This window comes from Pan troglodytes, chromosome 13 (genome assembly GCF_028858775.2).
Source record: "Pan troglodytes isolate AG18354 chromosome 13, NHGRI_mPanTro3-v2.0_pri, whole genome shotgun sequence".
Classification (NCBI taxonomy): domain Eukaryota; kingdom Metazoa; phylum Chordata; class Mammalia; order Primates; family Hominidae; genus Pan; species Pan troglodytes.
In genome coordinates, this window is record NC_072411.2 from 137,038,232 (window position 1) to 137,057,752 (window position 19,521).

Below are 19,521 nucleotides of genomic sequence, written 5' to 3' on the forward strand. Positions count from 1 at the left end.
TCACTTTCTCTCTTTTAAAAAAATTTTTAAAATGTTTTTGTGTTAGAAGATTTTTAGGAGAATGGACTAAGTTTTACTATCTCCCCATTCAAGACATAACAGCTCTTCTCAAAGGTATTAAAGCAGTAGCAGCAGTTACTCCTCCCTTCATCCTTAGACTTTCACCTCCAAAGCCAAGTCAATCAAATGCCAAGAAAAAGTCAGTCCATCTTGCATTATATATACTAGAGTAATGGTCTTCACTTATTTCACAGGTTTTGTCGTTCATTCTTTGCATGCAGACATAGCCAAAATCCTTTTGTACCATTTGTAAAGTGGAAATGATACTACCACTACTATTATTAGTCCCTTAAAATCACCTGCAGCACATTGTGTGTTTGTGTGTCTCAGGGGATCACCTAAGCTATTGGGAAAGGTTAAAACACTCACCTGAGTTGAGAGGCCAGCTGCGCCTTGGGCTTTATTCCACGGAGAGACACGTCCACCTAATGGAAACTTTCTCAGCACACTCTGTAAACAGAAGCCTGTGGTCATACACCTTCCATGTAGCCCAGACCCCAGATCACATTGCAGTTGGTCCCTGTGGCTTGCCTCCATCCTTGGGCTATTTAGATATGCCAGATATACAGCACTCATGTTCTCTTAATTTAAGCCTTTGCATAGCTGCTCAATATCTGCCTGCGCTCCTGGCCTAACTGGTGAAATTAGAAGCGTTGAAACTTCTTTTTGGTGACCTCTTACTATTTTACTATTTCTCAGGTACCAGAAAAGAAAGGTCTCCCTGTCCACATCCTACTGATGTATTGCTGATCAGTTCAAACCAACTTTATCTATTCTGTATCCTAGTAGACATACGACTTGTCCTTCTAACATCCACTTGGGTGGAGAAGATTTGGTAGAGAGGAGAAAAACTGGACATTTTACAGAAGTGAAGTCAAAACAACAATTTCAAGAAATCATTCAGGATTCTATGAAATTCTGATCTCACTTTACACTTTTCATGATCTCTGATGAATAAATCTTTATGCAAGGAGGCTGGTTTAGGGACTTTGCTGCTCTGGGTTTGAATACCCCACAGATCCTGACCAGCACTTCCCACAGCTTAATGAACCCCATTCAGAGATTCTAAACCTTAACAATATCAAGCCTTCGTGCAATTCCTCTTATGGTTCACTAAAAAGCTTAGGCTAGGGCCGGGCACGGTGGCTCATGTCTATAATCCCAGCACTTTGGGAGGCTGAGGCAGGTGGATCACCTGAGGTCAGGAGTTCAAGACCAGCCTGACCAACATGGTGAAACCCCATCTCTACTAAAAATACAAAAATTAGCCAGGCGTGTTGGCATGCACCCGTAATCCCAGCTATTTGGGAGGCTGAGGCAGGAGAATCACTTGAACCCGGGAGATGGAGGTTGCAGCGAGCTGTCCAGACTGGGTGACAGAGCGAGACTCTGTCTCAAAAAGAAAAAACAACAACAACAACAACAACAACAACAAAAAGCTTAGGCTAAATCATTCGCCTGAAGGTCTCAGTATCCTCCAGTTTTCATGTACAAAGATGGCGTTTCCACCTTCTCAGGACTATCATCTCAAGAGCAGACCCAGGCACAGTCCTTTCATATTGACTCCCGCTCTACATTTCATCACCTTTTAGAGAATGCGCCCAGAACAACAAAAGACTGTTTGCAGTTCTAATGATTTTCTTGCTGACCTTTGACCATGCAGACAACACTCTGTTTTCTCTATCCCAAAATGTGTCTGTGCATAATGCCCTGTGACATTCACCTCTATCTTTGAATTGCATGAATTAGGGATTAGAGCCTCAGTGAACGCTGCTGCCCTTTTCAGGCTGTTTCAACTCTGCAGGGATTTATTTGCCCCATTTTATGTCAGTAACTTTGCCTTTGCAAGCTTTACCTAGGCTTCTTTAAAAAAATTATTTTTTTAACTTATAGAATATAATCAGAGCAAAGCTTCAGAGCTGTGGGGCAGGGAAGACTAATTGGTGTTTAAACCACTTTGAAGCTTTTAGTCCAAGGGCAGTAGCATCTCCATAAATGTTGTGAGTATCCAAGGGCCTGATTTCACTCCAAGAATATGATTTGTGCAGTTTGCAAGTTGTTTGCTAATTGTAGGATGTGAAGAACTGTCGGCTAGAGTCTAGATTGATTCTGATGAGAGCCCAGAGACACAAATTCATCTTCACTTGCCCTCCTTGTTTCACGTTTAGATGGCCACAGATTTCATCTCCAAGATATTTTAAAAACACTCTTTTCCCTGTGGTCCCTACCCCGTCATGACCATCCATGTGTCCTCCATTAAATGTAACCAATTTCTGTATCTTTTTGAACTTCAAAATATTTCACAATCAATTGTCTAGATAAACTTACATCTCATTTAAAATGGCATAAAAGGCGAGAGAGAAGCTTGCTTGCTTCTTGAATCTGATTACAAAAAATTATCAACAATGTAACTTTTTACTTTAAACTACCCAGAGCAGCATGAATGGTATGTCTCAGAAAAGGCAAAAATAGTAATATTTCCCAAACTCACTAAGGTAATTATTCCTGCCTTATAAATAACAATACTTGACAAATAGAAAACACCTTCACATCAAAGTCACTCACACTGTGTTTAAAAAATTGAGGCTGATATCTCTGGGTCCCTATCTGAATAGCCAGATGCAGTCTCCTGGGGCACGGCAGGGAAGGAAAGAGAAGCAACATTTACTGAGTCTCTCGTGTGTTCTTACATGTTTAACCCCATTTAATTCTCACAATAACCCGGAAGTTACAATTTTCCTATTACAGAGGAGGTAACTGAGGCTCAAAGAGGTTCTGTACCTTGCCCAAGGTCATTCCTGCTAGCAGAGGCAAGGTTTGAACCCACTTTTGGCTCCCTGCAAGGGGTGTCCCATGTGAGAGATAAAGAAAAGTCCCTCAGGACCTGTCACCTTGAGCAGCAGCCTAACTTCCTGCTGAAAATTCTAGCAGGTGGCCTAGAAATTGGAGAATGAAGCAAGTCAGAGAGAAAGAGAAACATCCATGAAAGAAGTGGCAATGGACTGTCTTCAGAATGACCCAACCTTGGTTCTCAAAGGGCATCTGGTTGTGCCTCAGTGTCACTGGTAGGACACAGCAAACACCTGAGGAGGTGTGGCCAGAAGGCACTGGGACTTCAGAATACAGCAAGGCAGGAAAATAAACAGAGCCATGTCCAGTCCAAACTGGAGTAAGGGACTTGAACCCTCAGAAGCTGGCTTCAGCGGTGTCCTAGGGTGTGTTAAGGTCACAGTGGATCCAAGGACAGAAGATAGTGGAAGGTCTTTCTGGGGGAGTCCAAAGAAGAGGGTTTGGGGTCAGAGCAGAGGTCAAGATTCAGGGGCAAAACAATGGTGTTCAGAAAGTCAGAGTACAAGCTCAGGGGAGAGGTGGCCTGGACGAGCCCTGTGGTAATGGCAGTGTATTCGTCTGTTTTCAGGCTGCTGATAAAGACATACCTGAGACCGGGCAGTTTACAAAACAATGATGTTTAATGGACTTACAGTTCCACATTGCTGAGGAGGCCTCACAATCATGTTGGAAGGCAAGGAGGAGTCGGTCACATCTTACATGGATGGCAGCAGGTGACGACAGAACTCGTGCAGGGAAACTCCCATTTTTAAAACTGTGAGATCTCATGAGACTTATTCACTATCACAAGAACAGCATGGGAAAGACCCGCCCCCATGATTCAATTACCTCCCACTGGGTCCCTCCCATAACATGTAGGAATTCAAGATGACGTTTGGGTGGGGACACAGCTAAACCATATCAAGCAGGTACCCAGCTGCTGGGCTAAGAAGGAAGGGTGGGCAAGGGGTCAGGGCTGGGATTTTCTTTTCCCAGCCCTGTCCCCCAGCATGGTCAGTATTATCTCGGAACCTGAGCAGGACCAAGCCCTCCAGTGCTGTGCCTGGCCTGCTGCGCTGTGTGGCTCTAAGAAGGTAGGGCCTGACCAGAGTCCTCAGGACCCGTGTGGGAAGGCACTGAGCTAGAAAAAAATACACCAGTTGACGAACAGATGGGAAATTAGAAAAGAAGTAGAAATTTCCTGTAACCAAAAACAAATAAGAGCCTGAAACTGAAAGTTGAGGCTTTTTCCTTTGGAAAAGATGTCCCAGCACTGACTTTTTTCCATGACTGGCCATTAAAGAGGCAGGCTGGCGGGGAAGGGGATGTTTCCAGGGCTGGCCCCACCCAGCGTAGTGACAAAGCACAGCCGCTGTTTCAAGCTTGGGGAGAATTTTGGTGCATCCGGCCTAATGCAGTGACTCATGCCTGTAATCCCAGCACTTTGGGAGGCCATAGTGGGAGGACTGCTTCAAGTCAGGAATTCAAGACCAGCCGGAGCAACATAGCCAGATCTCGTCTCTACATAAAATTTAAAAATCAGCTGGATGTGTTGATGTGCACCTCTTGTTCCAGCTACAAGGTAGAAAGATCACTTGAGCCCAAGAGTTTGAGGCTGCAGCAAGCTATGATCACACCACTGCACTACAGCCTGGGTGACAGAGTGAGACCCCATCCCTAAAAATTAACAAAAAAAGTGAAAAATAATCGGTGCATTAAATTGAGAGGATGAAGTGGATTACAGATGTGGAAATAAAAGTACGGAGGTGAGAGGTTGGAAAACACAATGAATGTACAGATAACATTGAGCAAAACAGCTTTTCGGGTGCAGGCTGCACCTCTGGAATTGGGGAAGGAGATGCACAAAGAGGGCTTGTGAGCAGTGCCGGGGTGGGTTCTGAAAACACCCTTCTCAGCCATCACATACTCGCTGCAGGCTGGGCATGACTGTTGAGCTTGCCCCATGATGGAACACAGTTGCTAGCTAGGTGGGGCAAATGGGCTTCTTTCACTGCTCTCCGACAAGAAGACGGTGGCTTCCCAATTAAGCACTGCATCTGCTGAATCATGAGGTCTGAGCGTCCCTCCAAGCAAAAGTGCAGATGCTGCCCCTGCAATACCTGTGTGTCCCAGAACGTTTGACAGGGGGAGATGCCTTGGAGCGCTTCCTCAGACAATTTCTGGACAGGATGAGAAAATTCGGCTCGTCAATATCTGTCACTGCTTACAACATACAGGCAAGCATGCTTCCGGGATGTTGAGAAAATAAGAGAACTTCTCTGAATTGCTTTAAAGGAAAATTATTGCCCTCCCTTTCTCTGCTGTCTGGCACTGAAACACTGTTTTCTCCATTTTGCTACATAGTCCTCTCTTCTGATGTTTATCTTTTTTTTTTTGACTAATATTTGTATTGGTAAGAGGTGCTTTGGAATTTGCACACATGAAGAAATAAAGAGCTTTTTTCCTCTACATTTCTAATATTCAGCTGCTCTCTTACCTTTCTTGTCCAGGTATTCTGACTTTTAAATTCTCTAGATGGTTTCTCTTTCTCTTTCTCTTTCTTTCTTCCTTTCTTTCTTTTCTTTCTTTCTTTCTCTTTCTTCTTTCTTTTCTTTCTTTCCTTTATTTCCCTCTCTCTCTCTTTCTTTCCTTCCTTCCTTCCTTCTCTCTTTCTTTCTTTCTTGACCCAGTCTCACTCTTTTGCCCAGGCTGAAGTGCAGTAGTGTGATCTCAGCTCACTGCAACCTCCATCTCCTGGGTTCAAGCGATTCTCCTGCCTCAGCCTCTCGAGTAGCTGGGACTACAGGAGTGTGCCACCACACCACCTGGCTAATTTTTGTTTTTTTTTGTTTTTTTTTTTTTTTTTGAGATGGAGTCTCGCTCTGTCGCCCAGGCTGGAGTGCAGTGGTACAATCTCGGCTCACTGCAAGCTCTGCCTCCTGGGTTCACGCCCATTCTCCTGCCTCAGCCTCCCGAGTAGCTGGGACTACAGGTGCCTGCCACCGCGCCCGGCTAATTTTTTTGTATTTTTAGTTGAAACAGGGTTTCACCACGTTAGCCAGGATGGTCTCGATCTCCTGACCTCGTGATCCACCTGCCTAGGCCTCCCAAAGTGCTGGGATTACAGGCGTGAGCCATGCGCCTTGCCTAATTTTTGTATTTTTAGTAGAGACGGGGTTTCACCATGTTGGCCAGGCTGGTCTTTAACTCCTGACCTCAGGTGATTTGTCCACCAAGCCTCTGCCTGCCTAGGCTCTGCGAATTATGTAGTCAGTTCTGTTCAGCATTTTCAAAAAATCTCTCCTCTCAGAATTCTGAGGACACAACTCTACTGCCTGCTGGATTTTTATTCAGTGGAAGTCTGAAGCCAGGCCTGACTGGTTGTTTGGGGTTACCTGACTTTTTGTTTTTATTGCGGTTGTTGCTCTTATTTACTTACTGCTCCTATTTACTCTGGGTCCCTTCATTGTGCCTGAAACATCCAAGTGTCACAAAGCTAAGTCTCGGTGTCCCACTCCTCTAAATAATTGGACTTTGTTTTAATGAACCTTTTTAACCTGAAGGCCAACTCTTTCTTTAGCTCAAGAGCGTTTCTATTTGTTCAGTGTTTCTTTTCCATGTGTTCTGTACTTTCTTACATGTACATGCCACATCCTTAAACTATGGGTCTTTTTTCCTCCCATCATTTTCACTTCCTCATCTTTTTCATACCCTTGACTTTTATTTTTAGGCACAAGAGTTTGTCACATGTGTCATCTACTTCACTGATCAGGTTTTCTGCAGCCTCGAATCTGTTGTCGCTGCTTCCATCTGGGATTTTAAATTCCACTATTGTGTTTTTTTCATCTTCTCACATTATTGCCTGATCTCGCTGTTCTTTCTCTGCCCGTTTGCCTTTCACAGGTGCAATATCTTTCTGCATGTTTTAAGGAACGCATGATAGAAAATTTGTAACATCTCCTTTTTCTTACATAACTGTACTACATCGGAAGACATTTGCTCTGGTTTCTTTTGAAGTCCCTTATTTCATTAATGACATGGTTTGTCTGTGTCCCCACCCAAATCTCATCTTGAATTGTAGCTCTCATAATTCCCACATGTTGTGGAAGGGACCTGGTGGGAGATACTTGAATCACGGGGGCGGTTTCCCCCATACTGTTCTCATGTTAGTGAATAAGTTCCAAAAGATGTGATGGTTTTTTAAAGGGTTTCCCCTTTCACTTGGTTCTCATTCTCTCTCTTGCCTGCTGCCACGTAAGACATGCCTTTGCTCCTCCTTCACCTTCCGCCATGATTGTGAGGCCTCCCAGCCATGTGGAACAGCGAGTCCATTAAACTTCTTTTTCTTTATAAATTACCCAGTCTCAGGTATGTCTTTATCAGCAGCATGAAAACGGACTAATAAAATTGACTAGTGATTTTCTCTATAATATTGCTTTGCCAAGCTATTAATTAGCTCTCTCTTTATTACTTCTTGTAAACAGTAGTCACTGATTGTTTATTATCAGGAATCAAGATGGATTCTGACACATATTATCTGGATCCCTTCCAGCATCTTTTAGACTCAATAAAATTTAAAGACATTTATAGAGATTTCGATAGCCAGATCAGGTATGCAGCATGCTGCTGAGACTAAGGAGGGAAACTGATTGTATGAGTTCATTCTCACACTGCTATAAAGAACTACCTGAGACTGGATAATTTATAAAGAAAAGAGGATTAGTTGACTCACAGTTCCATATGGCTGTGAGGGAGGAAACTTACGATCATGGCAGAAGGCAAAGACAAAGCAAGCCCTGACTTACATGGTGGCAGGAGAGAGACAACATGCAGGGGGAAGTGCCGAACAGTTTTAAACCATCAGATCTCATGAGAACTCACTCACTATCACAAGAACAGCAAGGGGGAAATCCACTTCCATAATCCAGTTACCTCCCACCAAGCCCCTCCTCCAACACGTGGGGATTACAATTCAAGATGAGATTTGGGTGGGGACACAGAGCCCAGCCATATCACTGAGCCAGCAGCTGTGGCAACACAGAACATTGCTTAGTCCAGAGAACCTTTTTCCATGCTTCTTCTGACATCAGCAATTAATACTAGTATATAATATCCAAAATATCTCCATTTATCAAAAAATGTCTTGATTTATGATAACTATAGAATAGTACAAACCATATCATTATACTGCAAAGGAATGGTACTGTACATATTATTTTGTAACTTGTTTTTTTCACTTACTGGCATATAGGGTGTATCTTAGACACATTTCTGTTAAAATACATGTAGGTCTTCTTCATTCCTTGTCATGGATATATAGCATTCCATTAGATGATACCAAATTCATCAACCTGTTTCAGACTGATGGCACTTAGGTTGCTTTAGGGCTAGTTGGTTTGTTGGTTTTATTTTGTTTTGCTTGCAGTATAATTTAGTGGATCCCTCATTATTTCGATATTCCCTTATAATTTTTTTTTTTTTCTGAGGTGGAGCCTCACTCTGCCGCCCAGGTTTGAGTGCAGTGACGCGATCTCGGCTCACTGCAACCTCCGTCTCTTGCGTTCAAGTGATTCTCGTGCCTCAGCCTCCCAAGTAGCTGAGATTACAGGCACTTGCCACCACGCCCAACTAATTTTCATATTTTTAGTAGAGACGGGATTTCACCATGTTGGCAAGGCTGTCTCAAACTCCTGACCTCAAACAATTTGCCCACCTTGGCCTCCCAAAGTGCTGTGATTACAGGCATGAGCCATTGTACCCGGCCTCCCTTAAATATTTTTAAACACAAATTAAGGCTTTTACACAAATGTCTCCAATATATTCATTTATGTAAATAAATTTTTTTAGAATAATATTACCTCTGTGATGTGAGGCCATGGAGGGGTCACATGGAAGGAATGAGCTAATATATTTCACTTTCAATCCTTTGCTACTGTCAGTTTTTACAACTAAGTGTAATGCTTTTCTAATTTTAATCAAAATATATACATAGGTAATGCTATAATAACATTTTCACAAAGACAGCCTTTTTCTTTCTCAGGCCTGTATCTCAGGAGATGTGTATAAAAGTTAGATTACTGGGTTAAACGGCACAATTCTGAAAGTGTTATACCCACTCTTATGGTCTGGAGAGATCTCAGAGGTTTAACATTCCGCCTGTGGTTCCTACCAGCAGGTAAAAATAGAGATAGCCATTGCATTAGTCTGTTATCACACTGCTATAAAGAACTGCCAGGGCAGATCATGAGATCAGGAGTTAGAGACCAGCCTGGCCAACACGGTGAAACCCCGCCTTTACTAAAAATACAAAAATTAGCTGGCCATGGTGGCAGGCACCTGTAATCTCAGCTACTCAGGAAGCTGAAGCAGGAGAATCGTTTGAACCCAGGAGGCGGAGTTTGCGGTGAGCCGAGATTGCGGCATTGCACTCCAGCCTGGGCGACAAGGCGAGACTCTGTCTCAAAAAACAAAACAAAACAAAACAAAACAAAAAAAACTGCCAAGACTGGGTAACTTATAAAGAAAAGAGGTTTAATTGCCTCAGCCTCTTCAGCCAGTTCCACTGAAGAGGCCTCAGGAAACTTACAATCGTGGCAGAAGGGGAAGCAGGCACATCTTACATGGCAGGAGGTGAGAGAGAGAGCGAGAGGAGGGCAGAGGAGAGATGAGACAGGAGAAGGGTGGAGAGAGAGACAGGGAAAGAGAGCAGGAAAAACTGTCATTTATAAAAACATCAGATCTCATGAGAATTCACTCACTATCAGGAGAACAGCATGGGGGAACCACCCCTATAATCCAATCACTTCCCTCTCTCCACTCCTGGGGATTACAGGTCCCTCCCTCAATACTCAAGGGTTACAATTCGAGGTGAGATTTCAGTGGGGACACAGAGCTAAACCATATCAGCCATATTCCATTGTGTTGTGTCTAACAGTGGAAGCTCCACTCATGCAGCTAGTGTGACGGAGGTGATCTTAAAATCCATTCGAAGAGGCTCAACTGGTGGAAGTGCTCGAATGGGTCCTATGTGATTCAGCTCCATTCTTGTCCGCTTGCAGCTCTGGATCGAAAACCCAGAGATGAGTGACATTCTGTTCTTATGGGTGCCCAGAGTGGTAGCTGGTGTATTTGAGGATGGCAGATAGTGCTATAAAAGAAGAGTCCCGTTGAGACTTTGCTTAAACAGAGCCCCCGCCTGTCCGTTGGAGATGCTTTGTTTCACCCTTTTCTGTCCCTGGCTCTGTCCTCCAGCAGGCCTCCGCAGTAACCAGAGCCACAGCTTCTTTGCTCACATCCAAATGGAGAAAAAAAAATGGCTGAGCTTTGCACTGCCTGGGTCACCCCTAACTCAATCCCTGCCACCAGGCTGCAGATTTGGGTAGCAGTTTGTTGCCCTAACACAGGATAACTGTGATTGGTTGATATCAATCAAGATATGTCCCTAAAGACCCAGAGGAGCCAATCTCAATCAAGCCTTGGCTGCAGCACAGTGAGAAGTCCCCTGGCATGGCCAGGAGAAACCTACTTTGCCCAACAGGTACGTATCCATGATTGGAAAGGAAAAAAGACCAATATGTACTGAACCTATATTGAGTACTGACTAAGGAGCTTTTACCATTTAATTTAACCCCAACAGTCCTTAGGGGGAGGGCTTGCTATGCTTATTTCACAGATAAGAAAACTTTAGCTCAGAGAGTATGAGTCATTTGCTTAAGGTCCCACAGCTAATATGCATCAAAGCTTATCTCACCGATTTCATATGCTGCTTGGCACAGCTTGTTAATGACCCTGAAGTCCATCCAAGCTAGACCTGGGAAATACATTTTAGATCCCATTCCCCCGAGTTTTGTTGTTGTTTAAAAGTCATGTAGAGTATTTGGAATACATATATATGGAATATGAACATATATATATATGGTTTAGACTAAAGTTGGAAGGAAAACTAAAGATATGTTTTTTCCAGTTAAGCATCTTCTAACAGTTTAAGTAATTGGTTTGTGTTATCAGATTGTGGTCTAAACTAGATCACAGGAATGAATCATAGCTGATGTAATGCACACATGTCTTAGTACAGCTATTATGTGGTACCCAGGTGCACTGAATTTTACAATATGAAACCAGAGCTCTGCCCTTGACCCCGGTGAGCAATTATGGCATCATGAACTAGGCACTTGGATGCAGTTCAAAGAGCTGAGAACAAGTTACGAAAACGCAGGGAAAGTAAACTTCGGAGTTCCAGAGAGGTCACTCACTCTCCTCCTGGCCTTGCAGAGATGCCGATATCAGCTCCATGTGAAAACTGGTGGGGAAAACCTACAAGTCCAGGCTTTCACTTTTCCCTTAAAAGAACAGGGGTTGTCCTGAGCTGTGTAGCCTCTGGGATGGTGAGTCTTCCAGAAAATTTTCTCCCAGGGGACTTCACGGAAGGAGAAATTCCCTTCAAACTTGGGCTTTTCAGTTCTGTTACTAGCATTTGGGATTGGACCAATAGCCCCTGATGGCAATTCTGGTTGGGCAGGGGAAGTGTGAGAGTGTGGTGGGCAGGTGGGTAGAGGTGGGAAACGAAGCAAAGGGACAGAGACATGCAGGCTAATGTGGATGGTGGAGACCTCCCAGCAAGGGCAGCACTGCCTGCAGCAATGCCAGAAAGACAGCCAGAAAGAGAAGCTTTCTGCAACCTTAGTTCTTTTTGCTCAGGAAGTACTAAAGTTAGAACCTGCTGTCTTTTAAAAAGAAATGATGTTATTTCACAGATCCGCACATTTAAATAACAAATAAGCCAAGACAAAACAAAACAAAATGTGAAGTCCTAAAATTTAGTTAAGATACATTTTTCTTCTAAGAGACTGCATGGAAATTTTGTTGTTGAAATAATTCACTGTGCTGAGCTTCACTTGAAATGCTTAAATACCTTGAAACCATTTCCATTTTTGCCTTTACTCAAAATAAGTGGTTAATTTCTAATGAATGAAAAGACCAGTATGTGAAAAGTGTGGCTTAGGCCAATAAAAAGGGAGGTAACAGCATTTTAGTAGTTTCTCAGAAGCAGTTAAAAAATGACACAATGAAGTTTAATAGGCTGAGGAAACATCACACCCCATCATTAAAAACTCAGCAATGCCAAAAATACCCAGGGGTGAACAGAGGTGAGGGAGACTGCCAAAAGATTATTGCTTGAAGGATTGCCTTTCCTTGTACGGGTACCTACCCAGGGCAGTTGCCCCAGGTTCATGCAGGGGTGGCCATATTTTGTATCACGTGATCCTCAGCCCACAAGCTGATTGGACCAGAGGAGGCCACTTCCCCAGAGGCTGATCAGAACACCGTGATACAGCTCCCTGCAGGGGGCGCTGCGCTGTTTTTGCAGCCAAATGCAAAATGAAACTGTAAGTGCTCTCATTCAAAAAGCAGGAGAAACGTGCCATGGAATGTAGTAAAAGATAAGGCTTTTCCCTTTTTCTACAGTCTCTCAATTTGTTATGGTGTTTTTACTTTGCTACTTGAGGTCGTTTTGAGTAAAGAAAGAATACAATTTTAAATCATTAGCATGAATTTTACCATTACTCTTCATATTGTGCAATTTCACGTTTAAATACAAACATAGGTACATTTAACTCATATGCAGCATCACCAAAATTACACAATTTGTATTTTGTGGCTTGTACATGCATATATATTTCATTCTTAGCAGAACATTGGAAACACTACAACACATGAACTCAACTGTCTTTATTTCACTTCTTGGTGCACACATTTTCTACTAACAACCTCTACTTTTGGCTTACTGATGAATAAGGAAAGACTTTAAAAAAAAAAAAAAAAAGGAAAAAGCAAGTCTGGCTCTCTTGCCCTTTCCTTTTAAGTCCTCGTTTTCAGCATAAGGGGTTAGCTGGCATAGCTGTGAAGCCTGAATATCTGAGACAGATCTCAGTTAATTTAGGAAGTTTATTTTGCCAAAGTTAAGGACATGCACCTGTGACATAACCTCAGGAGGTACTGATGACATGTGCCCAAGGTCATCGGAGCACAGCTTCTGAGAAACCATTAAAATGGTGTCACCTCCCCTTTTATTGTCCTAACCCACACTTTTCACATACTGGGATTTGCATTCATTAGAAAGTAGCCACCACCTGATTTGAGTAAAGGCAAAAATGGAAATGTTTTCAAGGTATTTAAGCATTTCAAGTGAAGCTCAGTACAACGAATTATTTCAACAACAAAATTTTCATGTAGTCTCTACAGAGACATGAGACATCAATCAATATATGCAAGATAAACATTGGTTTAATACTGAAATTCCAGGTCATAGGTAGATAAGAGACAAATGGTTGCATTCTTCTGAGTTTCTGATGAGCCTTTCCAAAGGAGGCCGTCAGATATGCATTTATCTCAGTGAAGAGTGGGATGACTTTGAATACAATGGGAGGCAGGTTTGCCCTAAGCAGATCCAGCTTGACTTTTCCCTTTAGCTGAGTGATTTGGAGGCCCCAGGATTTATTTTCCTTTCATGTAAGGAAGTCACATGAGTAACGAAGGACATGACAGAGTCCCTTGGTAATTCACGTTTCTCACAGTGCCATTGACTTCCTCCAACTTCTAGAGCAAGTCCTGGCTCTAGTGACACATGTACTGAATAAATGACAGTGGGAAGCAGAGCAAAACTCATGGGGCCAAGATACTTTCATTTTTCCACTTTTTTTTTTTTTTGCTGGCACTTTGTGTTGCTGTGATATGTAAACATAGATGTCAATTTTCAACACTTTCTCCTTCCTTTTATTAAAAAAAAAAGTTACTGCGTTTCATCATGATTGGTTAAGAATTATTGTTTTGTGTTCAGGTTTTCATTGGTTAAAGATTGAAACTGGGCCCTATGCTGTGGCTCATGCCTATAATCCTAGCACTTTGGGAGGCCGAGGCAGGCAGATCACCTGAGGTCAGGAGTTCAAGACCAGCCTGGCCAACATGGTGAAACCCCGTCTCTACTAAAAATACAAAAATATTAGCCGGGCCTGGTGGTGGGCACCTGTAATCCCAGCTACTCAGGAGGCTGAGGCAGAAGAATTGCTTGAACCCAGGAGGCAGAGGTTGCAGTGAGCCGAGATCACACCATTGCATTCCAGCCTGGACAATGAGAGCAAAATTTCATCTCAAAAAAAAAAAAAAAAGATTGAAAAAGATTGAAACTGACTGCCAGGCATGGTGGCTCACCCCTGTAATCCCAGCACTTTGGGAGACCAAGGCGGGCAGATCACCTGAGGTCAGGAGTTTGAGACCAGCCTGGCTAACATAGTGAAACACCATCTCTACTAAAAATACAGAAATTAGCCGGGTGTGGTGGTGCACACCTGTAATCCCAGCTACTTGGGAGGCTGAGGCAGGAGAATCGCTTGAACTGGGAAGGCTGAGTTTGCAGTGAACCGAGATTGCGCCACTGCACCCCAGCCTGGGCAACAGAGCAAGACTCTGTCCCAAAAACAAAAAAACAAAAACAAAAATGTATCATTTTAAATTAGATTTACTTGTTTAATTATTTACTAAGTGACAGATTTACCAGACTCAAAACTTTAAATTGTTTAAGAATGAAATAGAAGCAAAATTCTCCCTTCCTCCTCTGCTGCCTTATCCTCTTTCCGCCCTCTCCCCAGATAGATAACTATTGTAATCAATCCCTTAGTTATCTTCCGAATTTTTTAAATATACATCTAAAGTCTGTTAAATTGTGACTCCAAAATATACATTCATGTCCTAATCTTCAGTATTGGTGAATGTGACCTTATGGGAAAAAGGATCTTTATCAGCAGATATCATTAAGTTATCTCAAGATGAGAGAACTCTGCATTGAGGAGAGGCCCTAAACTCAACAGCAGGTGTGGGGGTTTTCTGGGGATTCTTCTTTTTTTTTTTTTTTTTTTCGAGATGGAGTTTCACTCTTGTTGCCCAGGCTGGAGTGTAATGGCACAGTCTCGGCTCACTGCAACCTCTGCCTTCCCAGGCACAAGCAATTCTCCTGTCTTAGCCTCCCAGGTAGCTTGGATTACAGGCATGTGCCACCATGCCCAGCTAATTTTTTTGTATTTAGTAGAAACGAGGTTTCACCATGTTAGTCAGGCTGGTCTCGAACTCCTGACCTCAGGTGATCCACCTGCCTGGGGCTCCCAAAGTGCTGGGATTACAGGCGTGTGCCACCACACCCAGCCGAGGTGTTCTTTTAAGAGAAGAGAAAGTCAGAGACACAGAGAAGAGGGCTATGTGAGTCACAGGCACAGATGGAAGTGAGGCTGCCGTCAACCAAAGAAGGCCTAGGACTGCCAGACGCTGGAAGAGGGAAAGGGGGACTCTCCTTTGGGTCTTCAGAATGGGCCCATTGGCCCTGCTCACACTTGATTTCAGACTTCGACCTACAGAATTGTGAAAGAATAAAACTCTGTTGTCTTTAAGCCATCGTGTTTTTGGCAATTTGTTACAACAGCCCCAGGGACGGAAAACAACATCTAAGCAATGCAAGAATATATTCTTTTTTGTGTGATTTTATCCTTAAAAGCCTTCACCTTTTAGTGAAGTTATCTCTTTAGAGAAACATAAGCAGTTCTCAAGGAGGTATGGATCTCACTGAAACAATGAACTTAATGACTGCCACGGCCCACTCTCGTCACCCCTGCCAGGAAGGGATCTGAAGGCTGAACCATATCTTTTCCAGACACCGTAGCTGAAAAGTGTCGCACCTGTCACAGATTCTCAGGGCTGCCTCCAAGAAGGGAATACCTACGCCTGCTGCCAATGCAAAGCTGTGAGAAAGTCTTTTTACTCTCAGCAGGAGGGCCACATTCATTGACTTTCGTTCACCATTTAACGGTAGTTCTTAGAATGTGTCACCTAGTCTGCTATCACAAAAATCCAAAGCCTGAATAGTTTTTAAACCATAGGAAAGCTGGAAGAAAAATATTTTCTACTCCTTAATAATGCCAGGGCTTAATTATACACTTCTTGAATTGCAGCTTCAGGGAATTTCAAAACACATAATTTAGCCTTCTTCGACCGTATGAAATATTCTATTGGAACAAACAAGATTGGGGCTATTATATCAAGTTCATCTTACCCAGACAGTAGAAGCAGTAATTCATACTTTCAGAGAGAGGGAGAGAGCATTTGCCTTAAGTGGCCAATTTTAACTTCTGCAGATTCTAATTTTTAACATTGGGGTTAAGCTCCAGTTAATGCTGAAAATAAACGTGTGTTGCCTGGAGCCAAAGGCAGAAAATTGTGAGTCTCGGGAATAGTACCAGCCATTAACTCTTTCGTTGCAGGACAGTGGGAATGCAGGGGCAGTAAACGAGAGGTCGAGGTGGTAAGAGCACTGAGGAACCCTGGGACATTGGGGGTGTGGGGCTTCTTGGAAAGACAGCTATTTCTGACCTGGCACAGAAATACTTCAGCATTTTAACAACCAGTAATGTGTTCTGGTGCATGTCAGCCGGATACAGTCCTAGTGATATGAGGATAAACAACACATCCTACCCAATACTTTTACACCCATCATCCTGTCTGACTCTTGTACCAAAGGTCTGAGTTCACTGAGTTCAGTGTTATCCATGACACTGACGGCTCCAGGATGCGAAACGACTCCACCAGGGTGGCCCCAGCAGTAAGTTGTACTTGCAGGCCTTGAGCCCATATTTTCAGATTTCAAATCCAGCCCTCTTTTCATTAAATAGCAGCTACTTTTTAAATGAGATTAAATCTTCCCAGCCTAGGCACACAGCCAAGCCAGTTTCACTTTGGGTGGCAGAACCAAAGAAAGCCATACCAAAGCCAGAGAAGAAGCAGGGGGGATCAGAGTCAAGGATGGTGTGGGAGTTGCCATGAGGACACGTTTTTAAAACTGAGAAGCCTCAAGCCTCTCTTATGGATGAGAACCTTAAAATCGTGACTGAGGAGTAGACAAGCTGAATGTAGACCTCTTTTTTTTTTTTTTTTAGATGGTGTCTCACTCGTTTGCCCAGGCTGGAGTGCAGTGGTGAGATCTTGGCTCATTGCAACCTCTGCCTACCAGATTCAAGCGATTCTCCTGCCTCAGCCTCCCGAGTAGTTGGAAGTATAGGCACCCGCCACACACACAATAAAAATTTTTGTATTTTTAGTAGAGACGGAGTTTCACCATGTTGGCCAGGCTGGTCTCGAACTCCTGACCTCAAGTGATCGGCCCACTTTGGCCTCCAAAAGTGCTGGGATTACAGGTGTGACCCACCGCGCCCAGCCTCGTCTCAGCAACTTACTTGATAGAAAGAGGTCAACATCAGAGTAAAGAAAACATGACTACCTTACCCAATAAGTAGCAGAATGTGCTAACCCAAAATATCAAACAAAAATTGTCAAAGGGGATTTATGTTCATATATGGATGCCACCAATAATAGGTTATTTTATAGGAGAATGGGATCGGGAAGGGCACAACTTTGCATTGAAACTGCCATCAAAGAGTTTCCCTCTTTCAGGGGAAAGACAAGGACAGGTTGACCCAAGCCTCTCCCCAGAGGCTGGTCTTGACTTCTCTGCTGCTGGGGGCCACTAAAGATGTCTCCCAAGGCCAGATCTGAAGATAAACAGTGGCCCAGTGCTTTTTTGCCATGGCTGAGATTTCTGTCTCTTTCTACACACTCGTAGGCAGAGGAAATAAAGTGTCTGTCTCTGAAACTCCAGTGGGCCCAGCCATTGCCAAGGCTGAAGCATGGTGTGTGCTGTGTGTGCACTTCTGCCTGCTGCATTTGCATATTTTATTCCTGTTTTAAAGCTGAATAATGGATTCAGTTTCTGAGCAATAGAATCTCTACATAATTTATTAGCCAGTCCGGGCTCTGCTTTGTGCTCAGGTGAACCTTGCCCCACTTTTATCTGCGGCTGCTGCTGCTCTGTGAGAATGAGCCCAAGGCAGAGCCTCTGCAAACTGAGACCCAGGGCTAGGCAGGGAGAGGGGGGAGATTGGTTCACACTGCAGGATGTTTTTTCCCAGTAGCCAAGAAATGCATTGTCTGTGGAATGGTAAACAACACAGAGGGCTAGGATAGACTAACTAAACCTGAACTTGAGTCTAAGAACTGTCATGGGATGGGAAGGATGACCCAGTGGTGCCACATGAGAGCAAGCTGAGAGATGTCATCGTGACGGTCACCCATTTAGTTTCAAATCAAGCAAATGCAAGTATTAAGGACCTATCTTGTGTTACATACCATGTTGAGGACTGCAGAGATCAAGTCAAAAGTGTCTCTACCTGAAAAAGCAAAGTAAATTAACAATATGTTATTAAAACGAATAAGAAAGCTAAGTAACTTGTCAGGCCCAAAATTAACATGAAAGAGCCAATGGTGGAAATAATGTTAAATCCAGGATTTGCTTCAAAATAACTGGGGAGGTAGAAAGGAGTATGTGGCGTAGGGAGAAAGGAAGAGTGGGCATGACTCAGCTTGGTTTGGGGAACACAAGGATTCCTCATTCCCCTCCCACAAGTTGCCTTTGCTTTTGAAACTTTCCACTATAAGAAGTTTTATTTTCAAAAAACTATCCCATTCACAATAACAAGAATTATAAAACACATTAAAGTATATCTACCAAGTAATGCACTATGCATATATAAAGAAATCTTCTGTAACGCCTAACCAAAAGCTAAAAACCTAAAGAGAAAAACAGGGTATTTCGGGATAGGAGTTTTTTTTAACCAGAAAAATATTGATTTTACCTTAATCTATAAATTCAATGTAATCTCAATGAAAACTCCTGCCAAAGTGTATTGTATTGGACTTGGTGGTTCTATGAAAAAGTAAATAAATACATAAATAAAAATTTAAGGGGGGAGGAGCCAAGATGGCCGAATAGGAACAGCTCCGGTCTACAGCTCCCAGCGTGAGTGACGCAGAAGACGGGTGATTTCTGCATTTCCATCTGAGGTACCGGGTTCATCTCACTAGGGAGTGCCAGACAGTGGGCGCAGGCCAGTGGGTGCGCGCACCTTGCGCGAGCCGAAGCAGGGCGAGGCACTGCCTCACCTGGGAAGCGCAAGGGGTCAGGGAGTTCCCTTTCTGAGTCAAAGAAAGGGGTGACGGACGCACCTGGAAAATCGGGTCACTCCCACCCGAATACTGCGCTTTTCCGACGGTCTTAAAAAACGGCGCACCACGAGATTTTATCCTGCACCTGGCTCGGAGGGTCCTACGCCCACGGAGTCTCGCTGATTGCTAGCACAGCAGTCTGAGATCAAACTGCAGGGCGGCAGCGAGGCTGGGGGAGGGGCGCCCGCCATTGCCCAGGCTTGATTAGGTAAACAAAGCAGCCGGGAAGCTCAAGAGGCCTGCCTGCCTCTGTAGGCTCCACCTCTGGGGGCAGGGCACAGACAAACAAAAAGACAGCAGTAACCTCTGCAGACTTAAATGTCCCCGTCTGACAGCTTTGAAGAGAGCAGTGGTTCTCCCAGCACGCAGCTGGAGATCTGAGAACGGGCAGACTGCCTCCTCAAGTGGGTCCCTGACCCCTGACCCCTGAGCAGCCTAACTGGGAGGCACCCCCCCAGCAGGGGCACACTGACACCTCACACGGCAGGGTATTCCAACAGACCTGCAGCTGAGGGTCCTGTCTGTTAGAAGGAA

The 19,521-nt window shown here is 43.8% G+C and overlaps 1 long non-coding RNA gene across 1 annotated transcript; it reads right to left on the minus strand.

Moving 5' to 3' along the window:
- Nucleotides 1-287: 287 nt before the first annotated feature.
- On the minus strand, nucleotides 288-19,179 carry LOC134808021 (uncharacterized). Its single transcript, XR_010149941.1, has 3 exons — nucleotides 18,988-19,179; nucleotides 18,112-18,152; nucleotides 288-510 (listed from the first exon to the last, which is right to left on the minus strand). It is a non-coding gene; the product is annotated as an uncharacterized LOC134808021 (long non-coding RNA).
- Nucleotides 19,180-19,521: the final 342 nt, after the last annotated feature.